This window comes from Mauremys mutica, chromosome 2, assembly GCF_020497125.1.
Source record: "Mauremys mutica isolate MM-2020 ecotype Southern chromosome 2, ASM2049712v1, whole genome shotgun sequence".
NCBI classification, from domain to species: Eukaryota; Metazoa; Chordata; order Testudines; family Geoemydidae; genus Mauremys; species Mauremys mutica.
Genome location: NC_059073.1, coordinates 113,826,439 through 113,840,731, shown reverse-complemented (window position 1 = coordinate 113,840,731; position 14,293 = coordinate 113,826,439). Strand labels below are relative to the sequence as shown.

Genomic DNA, 14,293 nt, shown 5'->3' with positions numbered 1-14,293 from the left:
TATTTTCTACAGCTATTCCATGTGTTGGCAGCACAAGTACTATCTGGCATTCTGGACAGCAATGAAGCAGTTAATCCTGATTTTCTGCGACTCTGAGAGCTACTTGCAAGTCTATGGAAAGAAGCCATCTTTAAACACAAACCAAATGAAGAATCTCAGGAATCAGGAGAAAGCACCCTCTTTAACCCAAGAATTGAAGCAATACACTTATTTCCTGCTAAATGTTAATGTCTAGAGGTGAACCAGTTAGACCTTGAACTTCCATAGAATTAACTTACTCCGTTCACTCCAAGAGACTTGTGCCCTTCTGGAATTATGCGACCAAAGTCTCTGCCAGTTTTCTGCTAATTTGTGAAAAGTGTAAGAGGGCATATCCTCCACATTATTAGTTTTCAGAATCCTCTGACTGATCAGTAGAAATGTTCTGTCATGCTTCTCTAAGAGTGGAGTCCAAATTGGCTTCAGGAGGACTCTATTTCTTTTCATAGTTCAGTAAAGGCTGCGAAATACACCAGACCAAATTCTCAGCAGGCTTCTCTAATTGCCCCAGCAAATGTTGTAAATACATCAGTCTGTGTATGTAAAAAATGGAGAGGGATCTGAACCATCACTTCAGATTCAAGATTCTCAAACTCTGCAGAGCTTTGGTTCAAACTTTGCAGATTAGGTCTATTTCCAGTTCAAGACTACATTTGCACATGCTGATTTGCATCCACAAATGGGGATTTTTTAAATACTATATTTCATTGGTATAAATTAGTACATGTAACAAACATATTCAAGATGTACTTTGAGTAGCGAAAGGATCAAGGACATATGTGTACAACAGCACAGCAACCTGTCAAACAAAACACTCTTTTTCTATCATTGTAAGCAAAAAAATTCTCATCTGATACAATGTGAGTGTTCTAATCCTCCTCACCCAAAAGCAATTTGAAAAAGAGAAGATATCATTTCCATCCTGTCTCTTTCAGGAGTAAGAAACCTCTCTCTATGCGCCTGGAAACTTGCTATGGATTATGTGGGGTGGGATAATTCAAAGGCTAATTCAGTCATGCCTGAATCCACCATCTTTTGAGTTCTTCCAGGCAGAAAGTTCAGAAATGGCCCCGCAGAGCCCAGGAAGTGTTGATTTAATTTTTCATTCTTGCTTGTTTTTCTTTTCCATGTATAGAATTCCCAAAACATTAATTTTCAGCCTGGGAACAATGTTTTGAGAAATCTTTATCCAGTTTATCAGGATTGTTTTCTGTGCCACAGAAAATGAGACTCTCAGGGAACAAACTTTGTAAATTATAAATTTCCAGCCAGAAGTTCCATGGGGTCCAAAGGGGATTTATACATTAAAACAACTGCACAAGATGGACAGTAAAGCTTCTCAATATGAAACCACCCTTGAGGACAACCACTAGCAACTGTTCTTGTGTGTTATATTTCAGAGGCTTGGGTAAACCCTTATAACTAAGTTTGCTTATGAGCAGTGGAGTAATGTACAATTAAGGTACACAGTTGTACTGTTTTTCTCTTGCATCAGCTCAGTATAGATTTTGGGACTAGTTTGTTTTACCTCATTCATCAATCTCTTGTCCTGTGATGTGTTCCCACATTGCTCTAACCTTAGTTATAACAAATATTCCTTGTTTAATTTAATAATTTATATTAAATATCAGACTGTAAAGAAAGCACAGGGCGTTAAGGGCTGAGAGAGACAAATCTCATATATATGTGATACTTTGAAGTGCCTCCACTGAATGTAGACCAAAATATTGGATCTGGACATGTTTTTGTTTGTTTTTTAGTTTCTGCAAAAAAAGAGTTCACACTTATATCAGCCAGACATTTAATAGCCTGAATACCTTGAATATTGAATTAGCCAAGCTAGGATGGAAAATATAATTAATTAGGATTGGTTTTACTGGGAATAGGGACATCGTTGGGAGTTGACTTGATTCTTTGGATGCTGCCTTCAAAGTAACTATTGGGGAAGAGAATAGTTATGTTTTTTTGATTTATGGTTAAGAGAGTTCAATAAGAAGAGTATTTGACATATTAAAAGAGAAAAACAAACCCTTTTTGATTTTGCCAGGGGTATAATTTTCCTCTAAATCAGATAATCCCACAGGATTTGCACCTGACAAACTAAATTATGCTGATTCATGGCAGGGATTCCCAGATCCCATTTGCAGTGGATGGACAAGCTTGTACATGCTGTTTTGATCTTTTACATGAAATTTGAATATCATGTTTCATTTCTTTTGAATGGCATGACTGGATACATTTATGAACTATATAGTATATGGGATATAACGAATGAAAAAATAAGAAAAAATTCTGGACAAGGCACCCTCTCACAAATAATCTACAAAAGAAGACATCAGTGGCTGGCCATGCTGAGAATGGAAAAAGAACGCTTACTAAGACTGCCCTTGAATGGAAGCCAGAAAACGCAAGAAGAAAGAGGAAGCCCGTGAATAATATGGAAATGAACAGTTCTGAATGACATCAAGCACCTCAACATGAAATGGGAAGGTTTGGAGAGAAGGAGAGTTGACAGACAAGGATGGCAAATCTGGGTAGCCCAATATGCAGCAAAGCACAGGATGGACTAAGTAAGTGACTCTCAGCTCTCAGAAGGGTACTGTAGCCACTGACTATGGGACATTCTGAGATGGGACTTCCTCAGTCTCTCCTATTGAAGCTGTTCCATTATGTATAAATAAATAAAAAGAGAGTCACTGGAGCACTGAACCTTGGCTCTCTCACTTCCCAGGTGGGTGCCATAACCACCAGGCTACAGAGTCATTCTTTTGCTAGCCCAACAATTCTTTAAGGTCGTGGAGCATCTATCTTCCCAGGGTTCATGAATTGCTCTGGAGCTTGGGTGGGAGATAGGTGGCCAGACACCTATGGGAGTCAGCAGTGTGCATGCTCAGAGGCAGAAACAGACATCTAGGAAACTTTCACACTGGAAAATTAGGTGCTGAATGAGTTTAGGTTACAGGGTTAGGCGTCAGCCAAGTGGGGGGGTTTGTGGATCACAGTTTAGCCTAAAATTTGGGAGCATATGTCTGAGATTTAAGGGCCTAAGTACCTTAATGGATCTAGGTCAACGTAACCAATCTAAGGTCATGCAGCAGTTCAGTGGGACAACCAGAAATACCATTCAGCTCTCCTAATGTCCTATCCACTGAACTATATGGTCTCCCTGATTACCATCGGGTGAGTTTAAACAGCCCAAGAGGAAGAACTGCAGACTTCTCAAAATTAAGCTTGAACCCAAAGAAAAAAAAACCCAAAACATTCAGTAAAGTAAATCAGACAGAGTTAGTAGTCTCTTTGGGTTTGACAAAAGAAAACTAAACTAACTTATCATCCACTTCCAATGCATGCATTCTGCCACTTCAGAGACAAAGATACAATTAGACCATAGTATGACTTCAGCAAGAGAATTTACAACCAAAATAAACAGGAGGGAAGAAAGAGCGTATCCCCACCTTGCTCCTCTTCCCAGTGTAAAATACTCAGTGCACAACATTAGTTAATAGTGCAGCTTTGGGGATACATACAAGATGTTGACTCACTTAAACATTTCTGCCCTACGATGATAGACTAGTTAAAAAATATTATAGCCCCAGACCTTCTCTGTAACCAAAACTGCCCAAGACAAATCCAATTTATCAGTTTTCTCTGAATAGGCACAGAGACTTCAAATGTGTAGCTAGAACCATGGAAAGTATTTTGACAACTAGATTAAGGACTAAAATGAGTAGAACGTGTTCTACTAATGATGTAGTTAAGAAAAAAATACTGTGGAATATGAATTGTGGGATGTAGCAAAGTAAGAAGTTTGAGTGCTTAGGTTGTAATAATATCCCAGCCATCAACCAGAGAAAGGGCTATTACCAAGCTTCTCAGATTGCCCATCTTTACACCAAAGAAGGCTAACTGATCCAAATGCGCATCTAAGACCCAATTAAAATCCTCACCCAAAATGATGTTTCCCTATGGGAGGGCTTAGAAAGGAAAAGTATTCTGCTTCAAAAAAATCACCAGAAAACCAAAATAACTTGAGATCAGGATTGTTAGGCACCTATTATACCAGATCAATTCTTCTCCATATAATAGTCTCCTTCCTCATATTATTCTGTCATCCCCATCATTAAAAGATGATTTAAACTATAAAGGTAGATTTTTATGCACCAAGACATATACTTGCTACAAAGAACTCAGCTGTGGAAGGCTACATGCACTATCTGCATTTCAATGGCAAAATTTTAATGTCATCTGTAGTGGAATCTAGTGCCTGGGGAACATCAGTTTCAGAAACTTAGCCAAGAATTTTCAAGGATAATCAACATGGAAGTAACCCAAAACTCCTTACTCATGGGCATGTTGGGATTATCCTGGGGAACAATAATAGAGCTAAGGGAAAATGTAATTGCTTAATATTTCTAAGACAATACAATTGCTCTTTCAGCAATGTTTGTGTTAGGAGAAAGACAAAGAGGAGTGCCACTATTCGGTTAAGGTAAGCCCAGGTGTTTGTTTGAGATACTCCATCCTATTGTAATGAGCTACTCCTTCTCCCATTAGCTGGGTTACAGGTGGCTGTAAACTGAGACAGAGTCTGGGAGAATTGGATTAAAATAAATTGATGGTTGGTGCTGCCCGTCACCAGTTCTGGGAGGCAGGCACTGCAGTGGTAAGGCCCTGGATGCATTAAAAAATTCGTTATATTTTTTAACAATCTGGTCTTGTATTATTCTTTTGGACACCCCTGATATTACAATATTTTATATACACACGCTGATTCTTGCACTAGATTGAGCTATCCAAGCCAAGTATCTCACCAGGTCTGCATTTCTCCAACTGAGCTCTTTTGGCCCAGTTTAATTAACAAAATCTGGCAGCCACAGCATCCCATCTGGATGGGTAGGGAAGGGCAGGACTGGACAAGCGTCCAGACAAGTTAGTCAATCCACTAAAGAGAAGATGACTTAATGGGGAGTGGATGTATCCTGTACAAACCAACTCTTCTCTCAGAGCAGCTAAGTGAACTACATTCGTCTTGGAAAGTCAATAGTTCAAAGCTTTTCTGGGCTGGAATTGGATGCTTTATTGTTGACGGTGCTCAGAACTGTGTAATTAGGTCTCACCAAAAATGCATAAATTGAAGAAAAGGACTTTTATCATTTGTTGCTATCCCTGGAGATGGTATGTTGAAAGCTACAGCCACAATGTCTTCTTTCCATCTGTAGGAGAGATCTATCAGTTCTGGGTGAAAGCTGCTCAGAAGACAGATCATAGTAACCAAAGCATACATCAACCTTCCTCTTCCCCAAACCAGGCTCATTCACACCACGACTCCAAAGGAAGAAGGTAAGATAGGACAGTGAGGGGAGACCAGCCACATCTCAGATGAAGTAACAGTCAACATTTTACAAGTGCAGCTGGAAATGGAAAGGGAAGTAATAGAATTGTTGAATCACACAGCAGATTTTGCAAAGTGGCATAGATATAATTACTCCTGGGGGGAATTCTGTGCAGGGTGGATAAAAATCAATTATTTAAAAAAATTGGATTTTTTTAAATTTAAATCAGATTTTTGAGGAAAAAACGTATCTAAAGATAGTTTTAATGAAACTACATTATAACTCAAAGATATCTCATCATGGAATAGGGATTATAAATTCTAAATCTATAGTGTGAGACAATATATTCATGTAATGTTTAAGAAAAGTTTTGTAAATGAGTTCCAATAGTTCATGGATTAGGGATCCAATCTTATGGGGTTCCAGGGGCTTCTGTATAGATTATTTAGGTTAATATTTCTATCTACCCAATGGGTCTCAGTGCTCAGTCTAGAAGATACCATCAGAGATGCTTAGTTTTGAAGTTCTCAAACTGTGGATTTGTGTCTCCAGAGATAACATGCTTGTTAACAGCAAAAATGTTTTTAAATAAATAATATATAGAGGTGAGAAATAACAGACCTCAACCCTATTGTCCCTCTGCAAATTTGTGAACACAGAGTCAATCCCTTACACCTCTCTTTAAAAGTGTGAAGTTTCAAAAAGTTCAATGAATAGAAGATTGTTGGGGATGGAATAGATCTGGACAAGGAGAAGAAGTCTGGAGATAAAATGTGAGAAGGGAGGGACAGGCAGTAGAAACAAAAGTGAAACTGTTTGAGTAGTATATTCCAGAAGTCTTGAGGTCTTTCTGAGCTTACCGGTAACACGCTCCTCTGCTTGTCCTTCTGCAACTGCTGGCTGCTGCGATTGGGTGCTTTTGTTGTTGCAGCGCTGGAAAGCCTCCACCAGCGCTGCAACTTGTAAGTGTAGCCAAGCCCTGAGTGTAGCCTTCGTTGATTTGAGATCTACCATACCATTCTCTCACTAGAAGGGAAAACCTATAATGGCAGCAGGCTGTAAAAGACACCCAGTTTGAGAATAAGAACCACTCAAGGAATATGTTTGCTTCTGATGTTTTAAAGAAAGTCACACCAGTGAACTGGTGGAAGTCACTTAAACACTTGGATTCAGAGACTGTTGAAGTGGTAATCTCACTTTTGACAGCAGTAGCTTCTTCTGCTGGTATAGAAAGAATATTTTCTTCCTTTGGACTAATTCATTCCAAATTGATAAATTGCTGGGGAACTGAAAAAGCAGGAAAGCTTGTTTTTCTTTTCCAGATTATGAACAAACAGGAAAACGAAGGTGAAGACGGCTGAGTTAGCTGCAGAAGCCAATATTTTAAGTTTCTCATGTTGACCTGGCTGACATAGTCGATTTGATTTTTTTAAAAAATATATTTCATTTAACTATTTTAGTTAAAAACAATTTTAACAAAAACAAACCTGATTTTAAAAAACTTGAACGTTTAACTAAGTTTAAAAATTCATATACTTGTTTTGTTAAAATATTCTATGTTTGTTGTTGAAGAAAAAAATCCAGAATACATAACGTTGTTGCTTTAGTTAAATAAAACAATTTAAATGTCTGTTTGGTGATCTCTTCCTAATACAGCATGGTAAGAAAATCTTCCAAATATTAATGATTAACCTGTTGAACTGGAGATAGTTCACCTCCCAATGACTTCATAAATATCTGCTTCAATTACCTTCGGTAAATGAAATAACCAAACAATCATTCATTTTCTGATATAACTTTAAAACTAATCTGAAAACTTTTCAAAATAAATCACTTTAAAAATGTACAGTGTGTACCTTCTAAAAATGAAACCTACATCTATCTCTCAGTTATAAAGAATATGTATTAAGGTTAAGACAACCAACAAGAATGCACTTTTATGTAGAAATCCATGATTAAATAGAGTCTTCCTGACTAGCGATTTAAATCATGATTTAAACCAATTTGACAAATCAAATCCGCCCCGATTCTGCACCAAAAACTTGAAAATTCTGCACACAATATTTTAAAATTCTGCATTTTTTGTCAAAATAATGCAATCGAATGCAGCTAGTTTCAACGATTTTGGTAATTTCTTTAAACTACAATACAATGGATGGAGAATGGGAATGGGGAGCACAGGAGGAAATCACCAAACCTCCTCTGTCTAATAGTAATGTAGCTAGTATTGACCCTTTACTTCTAATTATGAGTCAACAAATATATGCAACCAGATGCTTTTTACTACAGTATTCTCTCAGCTGTAGCAATGTGAACTCAATCCCCCTTAAAAGGCAGTCTAACAGGTGAATGCAATGTATTATAAGCTTTTAAACATACTTGGCTTTTCTTCTTATGTTTTTAACTAAAGTGAAACTTGGGAGACTGACAGCTCTTAAGGGAGACAGCCGTAACAAAGCTGAATTTTACTGAAAACGCTGAAGGGTATTCCACAAAAGATTGAATTGTACTTATGTGGTAATCAAATTTATGCTATGGTTTTAAAAAACAGTTAGAAATTAGATTGGAGCTCTTTGGGGCAAGGTTTGTGTCTTCCTCTGTGTTTGTACAACGTCTAACACAATGGGCCCCCAATCCTGATGAGAGCCTTTGAGCACCACAGCAATATAAATGACAAATAACCCTAGTGATAACTGAAATGCTTTTAATTTTATAAAATGCTTGAAATACTCATACGTACATTTAAAAAACTAAATAAAAGGTCATTTGTTTGGGAAAGAATTGCTCACCCCACCAGTTACCCTGGAGGGAGGTGAGACAAAAATGGGAAATTTATTCTTTTTAACTTCTCTCTGGTGTTTTAATATAAAATCTGAAAATAAATTTCCAGATAGATGCAGTGCATGAAATTCCCTGTGTATCAGCTGTGTGTATACATGTGCCTTATGGACATTGAAATCCAATTCTGGTCTCCTGGTATAGAGTGATGCTGTATCTGGACAATTCCCAGTGATCTCTGATCATGTTGGAGAGATGGCCTGATCCAAAGCCCACTGAAACCCACGTGCCATTTCATTGACTTCAGTGAGCCTTGAATCAGACCTTTAATACAGGAAATCTGATGCTGCGTGTGGATACTATGGGGTGATCACTTAGGACAGTGAGTACTTTAAAAAAATGGTCTACAACACAGGTTATATTGTATAGTAATAACATGCTGAATGCCCTTGTCATTTTGGGGGGCTTATCCAAATGTATTGCTGGAGTGTAGGCTATTGATTAAAATTTAAAAAAAAAAAATTGCGGGTCCCCTTTAAATGAGCCAGCTAAGTTGTACATGGCATAGTGGACAAAACATCTTTTGTTGCTAAGTGGTTAAGCACAGTAATTGAAACTATTTAGCGGATAATTGGAGTGCTCTATTTTACAAGGTTTCCAAGGGGACTAACTATGAGGCCCAAAGCTTGTAGTTTATCTGAGTGCAGGGATTGGATCATTACTGAGGAAAAACAGAGCAGCCATCCAATTACCACCATTGTATTACAAATGTAAATGCGTGAATTATATTCATCAAAAAGTTTCTCTCTTCCATTTCTTTGCTACTTGTCACTCTGTAATTTGTAACTGGGGACTGAGCAAGGTGACATGCTGCCATGCAGTGTTCTGTAACTGGATGAATGTACCCAGAAATACTAGCGGAGTGTGTGATTTGTTCCAATAAACCATATACAAATAATGAGAATTAATGATGATTGTGTCACAGAGGGCGAACTGATGCTTTGTTTTGGAGGGACTAGGGCTGGACTGGGGTACATTGGCTGTTTGTCTACTTCTGGGCTTTCCTATAGGGCTGCTGAGCCATCTCCCTTCCATCTCAGTTTTCAGGGAGAGGGAATAGATATTAGGCCGCTGCTTGGCTTATTGACTATTGCAATTTGCATCTCTTTGGCTGGGTTTCTTGTTACTTAAGGGTTCTGGTCTTAAATGTTATGGAACTGACCATCTGCTAGTGGGATTCACTGTAAGGTTATCGGGCTGTAAACTTTCTCTCCTCCATAACGTCATCCTCTCTCTCCTCTTGATTTGGGCTTCTTCATCAGACCACAATCTCCAGTGATGTACTGTGGTCTCACCTCTGACCAAGCTAAATGGTACCTTATGGGGGGGTGTAACATGACAGAGGGTGCATCATGGGTGTAGTCCAATCAGGGAGCCTGGTCCATAGGGTCGAGAAGGAGCATGAAGCACCCAAACTACAACTCCCATAAGGCTCTAGAGGCAGATGGAGTTTAATATCAAACTAACTCAAAACTAAATGTTTCAATTCAGTTCAACAAACCAGAATGAAATGTTTCATTTCAATGTTTCCAAATTATTTTTGGGGGGGGGGGGGAAGGTAGTTTGTTACAAATTTTTATATTTTGACTTTCTGTCCCTATTTGGGATGAAAACAAATGTTGAAAAATCATATCTATTTTAATCAAAATTACTATTACTACTGTTACTGTTACTCTATCATTCCTCCTACTCATATCTTCTACATAAAAATATGAAAATGTGCATTACAACAACAAAAGAATATGCCAAAAATCTCCCAGGCCCAGATTCCTGCAGTCTTTACTCAGGCCTCATCAACAACATGGGTCCAATTCTCCACTCACTTAAGGCTGGTCTACGCTCGGGAATTGCACCATTATAAGAAAATCATATTCTAAATCAATTTAGTTAAATTGATGCAACTTGTTTAGTGTGGACACTCAAATTGTTTTATTGAATCAAGCTACATCAATATGAGCCACTCTTAAACCAATTTAACAGAAAGGAGGAGTTCCACTAATATAACAAAATTGATTTAGAAAATTTAGTTAAAGTCATGCAATTTTTGTGGCCTTATACAGATTTAATTCAGAAGTAATTCTGTTGAAGTCAATAGGGATTGGTATAAAACTGGTGTGTATGTGACACAAATCAAGAACTATCAGTGCAGCTGTCGTTTTGCGCCTGAGTCATAACAACCATATTTATAAACTGGCCGTGACATCCTCTGATTCAATTAAAACAAATGTGGTGGAGCTTATTTCACAACACAACCATCTGCCAAACACCTGTCATGCTGTCTAACCATGTTTTTAGTCAGTGAATTCTGAGAAAATCTAGGCAGGCACTGCCTAACCACAGAGCAGAGTACTTGGAGGACATGCACGCTCAGCAGCACCAGTAACACATATGCCAGTGTGCGTCTGGATGTTTTACCATATACAGAACAGAGAGAAAGGAAGATCAGCCAACTCAATTACACTGATCTGGCTAGGGAGGTGATTCCCCTCTCCACAGCAAAATGTGTGTTACAACCTTATTAATAGAAGAAAAACATGTCAGCCTACTGAATGTATTAATTAAAGACTCCCAGTAATTTGTAACTGAGCAGTGGCCAGGCAGCATATGTTTATTGCTCTAGCTTTTTTCCATTGAAAACTTGGTGCCAGTATTTGCTTTCAGTCAAATATAATAAATTGCACTTGCTAATTTATGGACAGACAGTAGGCCAGATCTACCCATTCAGCAGACTCAGTCCAATGTGGTAACTGGACAAACTATATACACATTATCAGAAATAGGAATTGAACTGGAAGGAACTCTTACAATCTATAGTCAGCTCTGCTATTTGAGCAGAAAGGAAATCTTCTTCTTGACCAGCCAACAGGGACTAGGCTGTAGGTGTCTCAATTCTATGCTTAGCTTTCAACAGTGATTCTCAACTTGATTTAGTCTGCAACTCACAGAGTGGCTGAAAAATTATCCTGTGGCTCCCATGTCCCACAATCCCTTGCAGGTGTAGAGTATTGTGAAATTCGGGTTACAGGATAGGTTTCAAGCCATTTTGTGGGTTGCAGATAAAAAGAAGAGGAGGGTTGAGGAGATGGTAGGCTGAAGGGGTTTGGGCTCTTGGGTGGGTGAGACAGTCTGTATTCATCTGTTTCATACCGACTATGATTAATCTTATACAAAGTATGCCTTGTGAGGTACCATTACAATTTGCTGATCATTACTGTCCTGGTAAAATATGTGTGGCAACATTGTATGTATAGTAGAATCCTATAACCATATGGTATTACTAGACATAATGGGGGGGGGAGCAGGAAGCCACAAACCAGTTCCTTAGAGACAAAAGGCTAGTCAACACCTCAGCCAGGTGTCAACAATATCAAATGAGCCATCATGTGTTTAAGTGGCTATTCTTTGGCAGGAAAGAGGGTGTGGGCAAAAAATCTACACCTTGACAAAGGAACAGCTTGGAGATCCCATCCACAGAGACTTTCTGTCTCCTGAACCTTGGCTGTAGAGGACTCACAAAGAGGAGAAAGAACTGTACAGAGGGAGAGAGGAGGTGCCCCAAATTGTCTCTCCCTTTCTCCCTACCCACAGCATCACCACCTGAAGAACAAAGGAAGCAGTATTGGACAGGGGGAAGAGATCCTGACTGAAAGATCAGCCAGTAAGATTGATGAGACATGTGATGAGAGAGACCTTTGCCTTGAATTCACTTAGTTTTAAGTTAGGCATTAGTTGCATTTTACTTTTGTTTTCTTGTAATCAATTCTGACTTCTACGCTTTATTTCTTGTAATCACTTAAAATCTATCTTTCTGTATATGATGGTCATTAAAAATGTACTTCTTCCTGCCATGCAGTGTTTGACAGCTACACTTAGAAAGGACAATACCACAATACACTCAAATAGTGCAAATCAGTAAAAGCTGCTTTTTAAATGACAACTACTAAATGCCAGGGGAAGGTTACAAAGTGTGTTCCAGGCAGTTTTCTCTTTCTATGTCTCTCAACAAAGGGTGATTTTAAACTTGTAGAGCACAGATGTGAATGGCTGACATATAACATTCTTTCCACATCTTAAACAAGTGTCTCAGAGATGCTGGACCATTAATCTAATCAGCAACAGGTACACAAATGGGATTAGAAAAGAACACATCAGTAAAAAAAATAGCAAAAACTAAGAATGGTTAGCAGAAATGTTAGTAAAATGGAGACCTCCTGCAGTGAAAGAATACTGTACTGTTGCTACTTATTTATCTGAGCTCCTGGAACAAATGCAAAAGTGTCTGTTTATCTACATGTTCCTAATGCACCCACCACTGTAGTATGAAAGAGCCAATGTCAGGCACAGTCATGCACAGTTATTTGATGCAATTCTGAATCACTGGCTACTGAAAATTTCCTTTTTCTTAAGAAAAGGAACGTACGAGATTACACCAGCGAAACCCACTGGGTTTATTTGCCAATTCTGTGCAGAACTTTTCACACAGGTCCTGTACCTAACTAACTGCCTTTTATCACTGGCTCTTGTCCTTTAGAGATAACAAATTTATGTTACATCAAAGCTTGGATGGTATTTGTTGTACAGCATTTTACTTACCACCTCTGCTTTAAAGTATTTTCCAAAGCACTTTTTTTTTTAAATTAAATGAACCATTGCTTAATGCTGTAAGTATTCAGTGAACATCAATATTATGCCCGGCACAATGTGGTTCAGTGTACTGGTGCCAGGCACTCATTGATCATTACTTGTATGTGCCAGTTTTAATAAAGCCTTTTAATAAGCTCAAAACATACTTCCTGGACTAGTCTCACAATGTCTCTAGTGGAATAATCAGGCTTGTATGAGGCTGTGGAGAGGGAAAAAAAATTATTCAAGGCATTCCAGCTCAGACATTGAATCAAAACAGTTCCTAACTTGGCCTCATTAAAGAAGGTTCAGATGGAATGTCAAAATCACAAAACAGCATTTGAAGGGCTATTTATGGACTTTTTCTCCAGCTTGAATTGCCTTTACTAGATTACTTGACACCACCTACTGGACAGAAGGTATCTTAGCCACTTCTGAAGACCAGACAGCCAAGTTTATTGGGATTTCCTGGTGTCCTGGACTTCATTTAAATCAATAATCCTTCCATCTTTGCTGAGTTTTCATCATTCATCGGTTCCTCCACAGGTGAAGTATATTCCCATCCTGCCAGTTCAGTTCCTGTATCTATCCTGAATCCCAGCTATAGTTGGCATTCTTGTCTTAGGTTCGGACTACCTTCCAGTCCAAAAACTCTCATACTTCTAGAACCTCTGGTATCTAAACAATTGTTGACACAGAACTTCAGAAGTGCTGTGGCAGTAGTGGGTTAGGCACAAAGGAATCTGTGGAACATCATTCTTCAGCCTGGAGGACATACATGCCAGAGGTCCTCATGCGTGGGCAGATGAACAGGGACACAGGGATACACAAGATCAGGTCAAAATAGGGGCAATAACAGGAGAAAGAAGAGAATTCCAACTGGATAGCAGGGATAGCTGGAATTTGAAGATGCTTCAAAGAAGGCAAGATCATGGGACTTGCAGGACCCATTGAACCCTGGCAATGTAATGAAATATCCCAAACACACGACATGGTAGTAAAAGGGGAATTTAACTACCAAGACATCTGTTGGAAAAGTAATACATCAAAACACAAAATGTCCAATCAATTCTTAGAATGTATTGAAAACAACTTTTTGTATCAGAAGGGGGAGGAAGTAATCAGAGAGGGACAGCCATTTTAGACTTAATTCTGACTAACAGGGAGGAATTGGTTGTGAATCTGAAAGTGGAAGGCAATTTTGGTGAAAGTGATCATGAAATGATTCTTTCTTTCTTATGATAGAATCTAAGAAAGAAAGAATAAGGACAATGGGCTTTAAAAAAGCAGATGTTAACAAACAGAGAACTGGTATGTAAGGTCCTGCGGGAAGAAAATCAAAGGGAAAAGGAGACAGAAGAGTTGGCAGTTTCTCAAAGTGACGCTATTAAAGGTGAAACAGGAAACTATCTCAAAGTGAAGGAAAAATAGGAAAAATAGTAAGAGACAATAGGACTCCA

General features: G+C 38.5%; 1 long non-coding RNA gene across 1 annotated transcript in view; it reads left to right on the top strand.

Annotated features, from left to right (window-relative positions):
- The window catches only part of LOC123365301, a 30,920-nt gene extending 24,195 nt beyond the window's left edge, over positions 1–6,725 (top strand). Inside the window, exons 3-4 of the long non-coding RNA XR_006577523.1 lie at positions 5,259–5,379; positions 6,695–6,725. This is a non-coding gene — a long non-coding RNA (uncharacterized LOC123365301). The remainder of the gene's footprint in view (positions 1–5,258; positions 5,380–6,694) is intronic.
- The last annotated feature ends 7,568 nt before the right edge of the window (positions 6,726–14,293 follow it).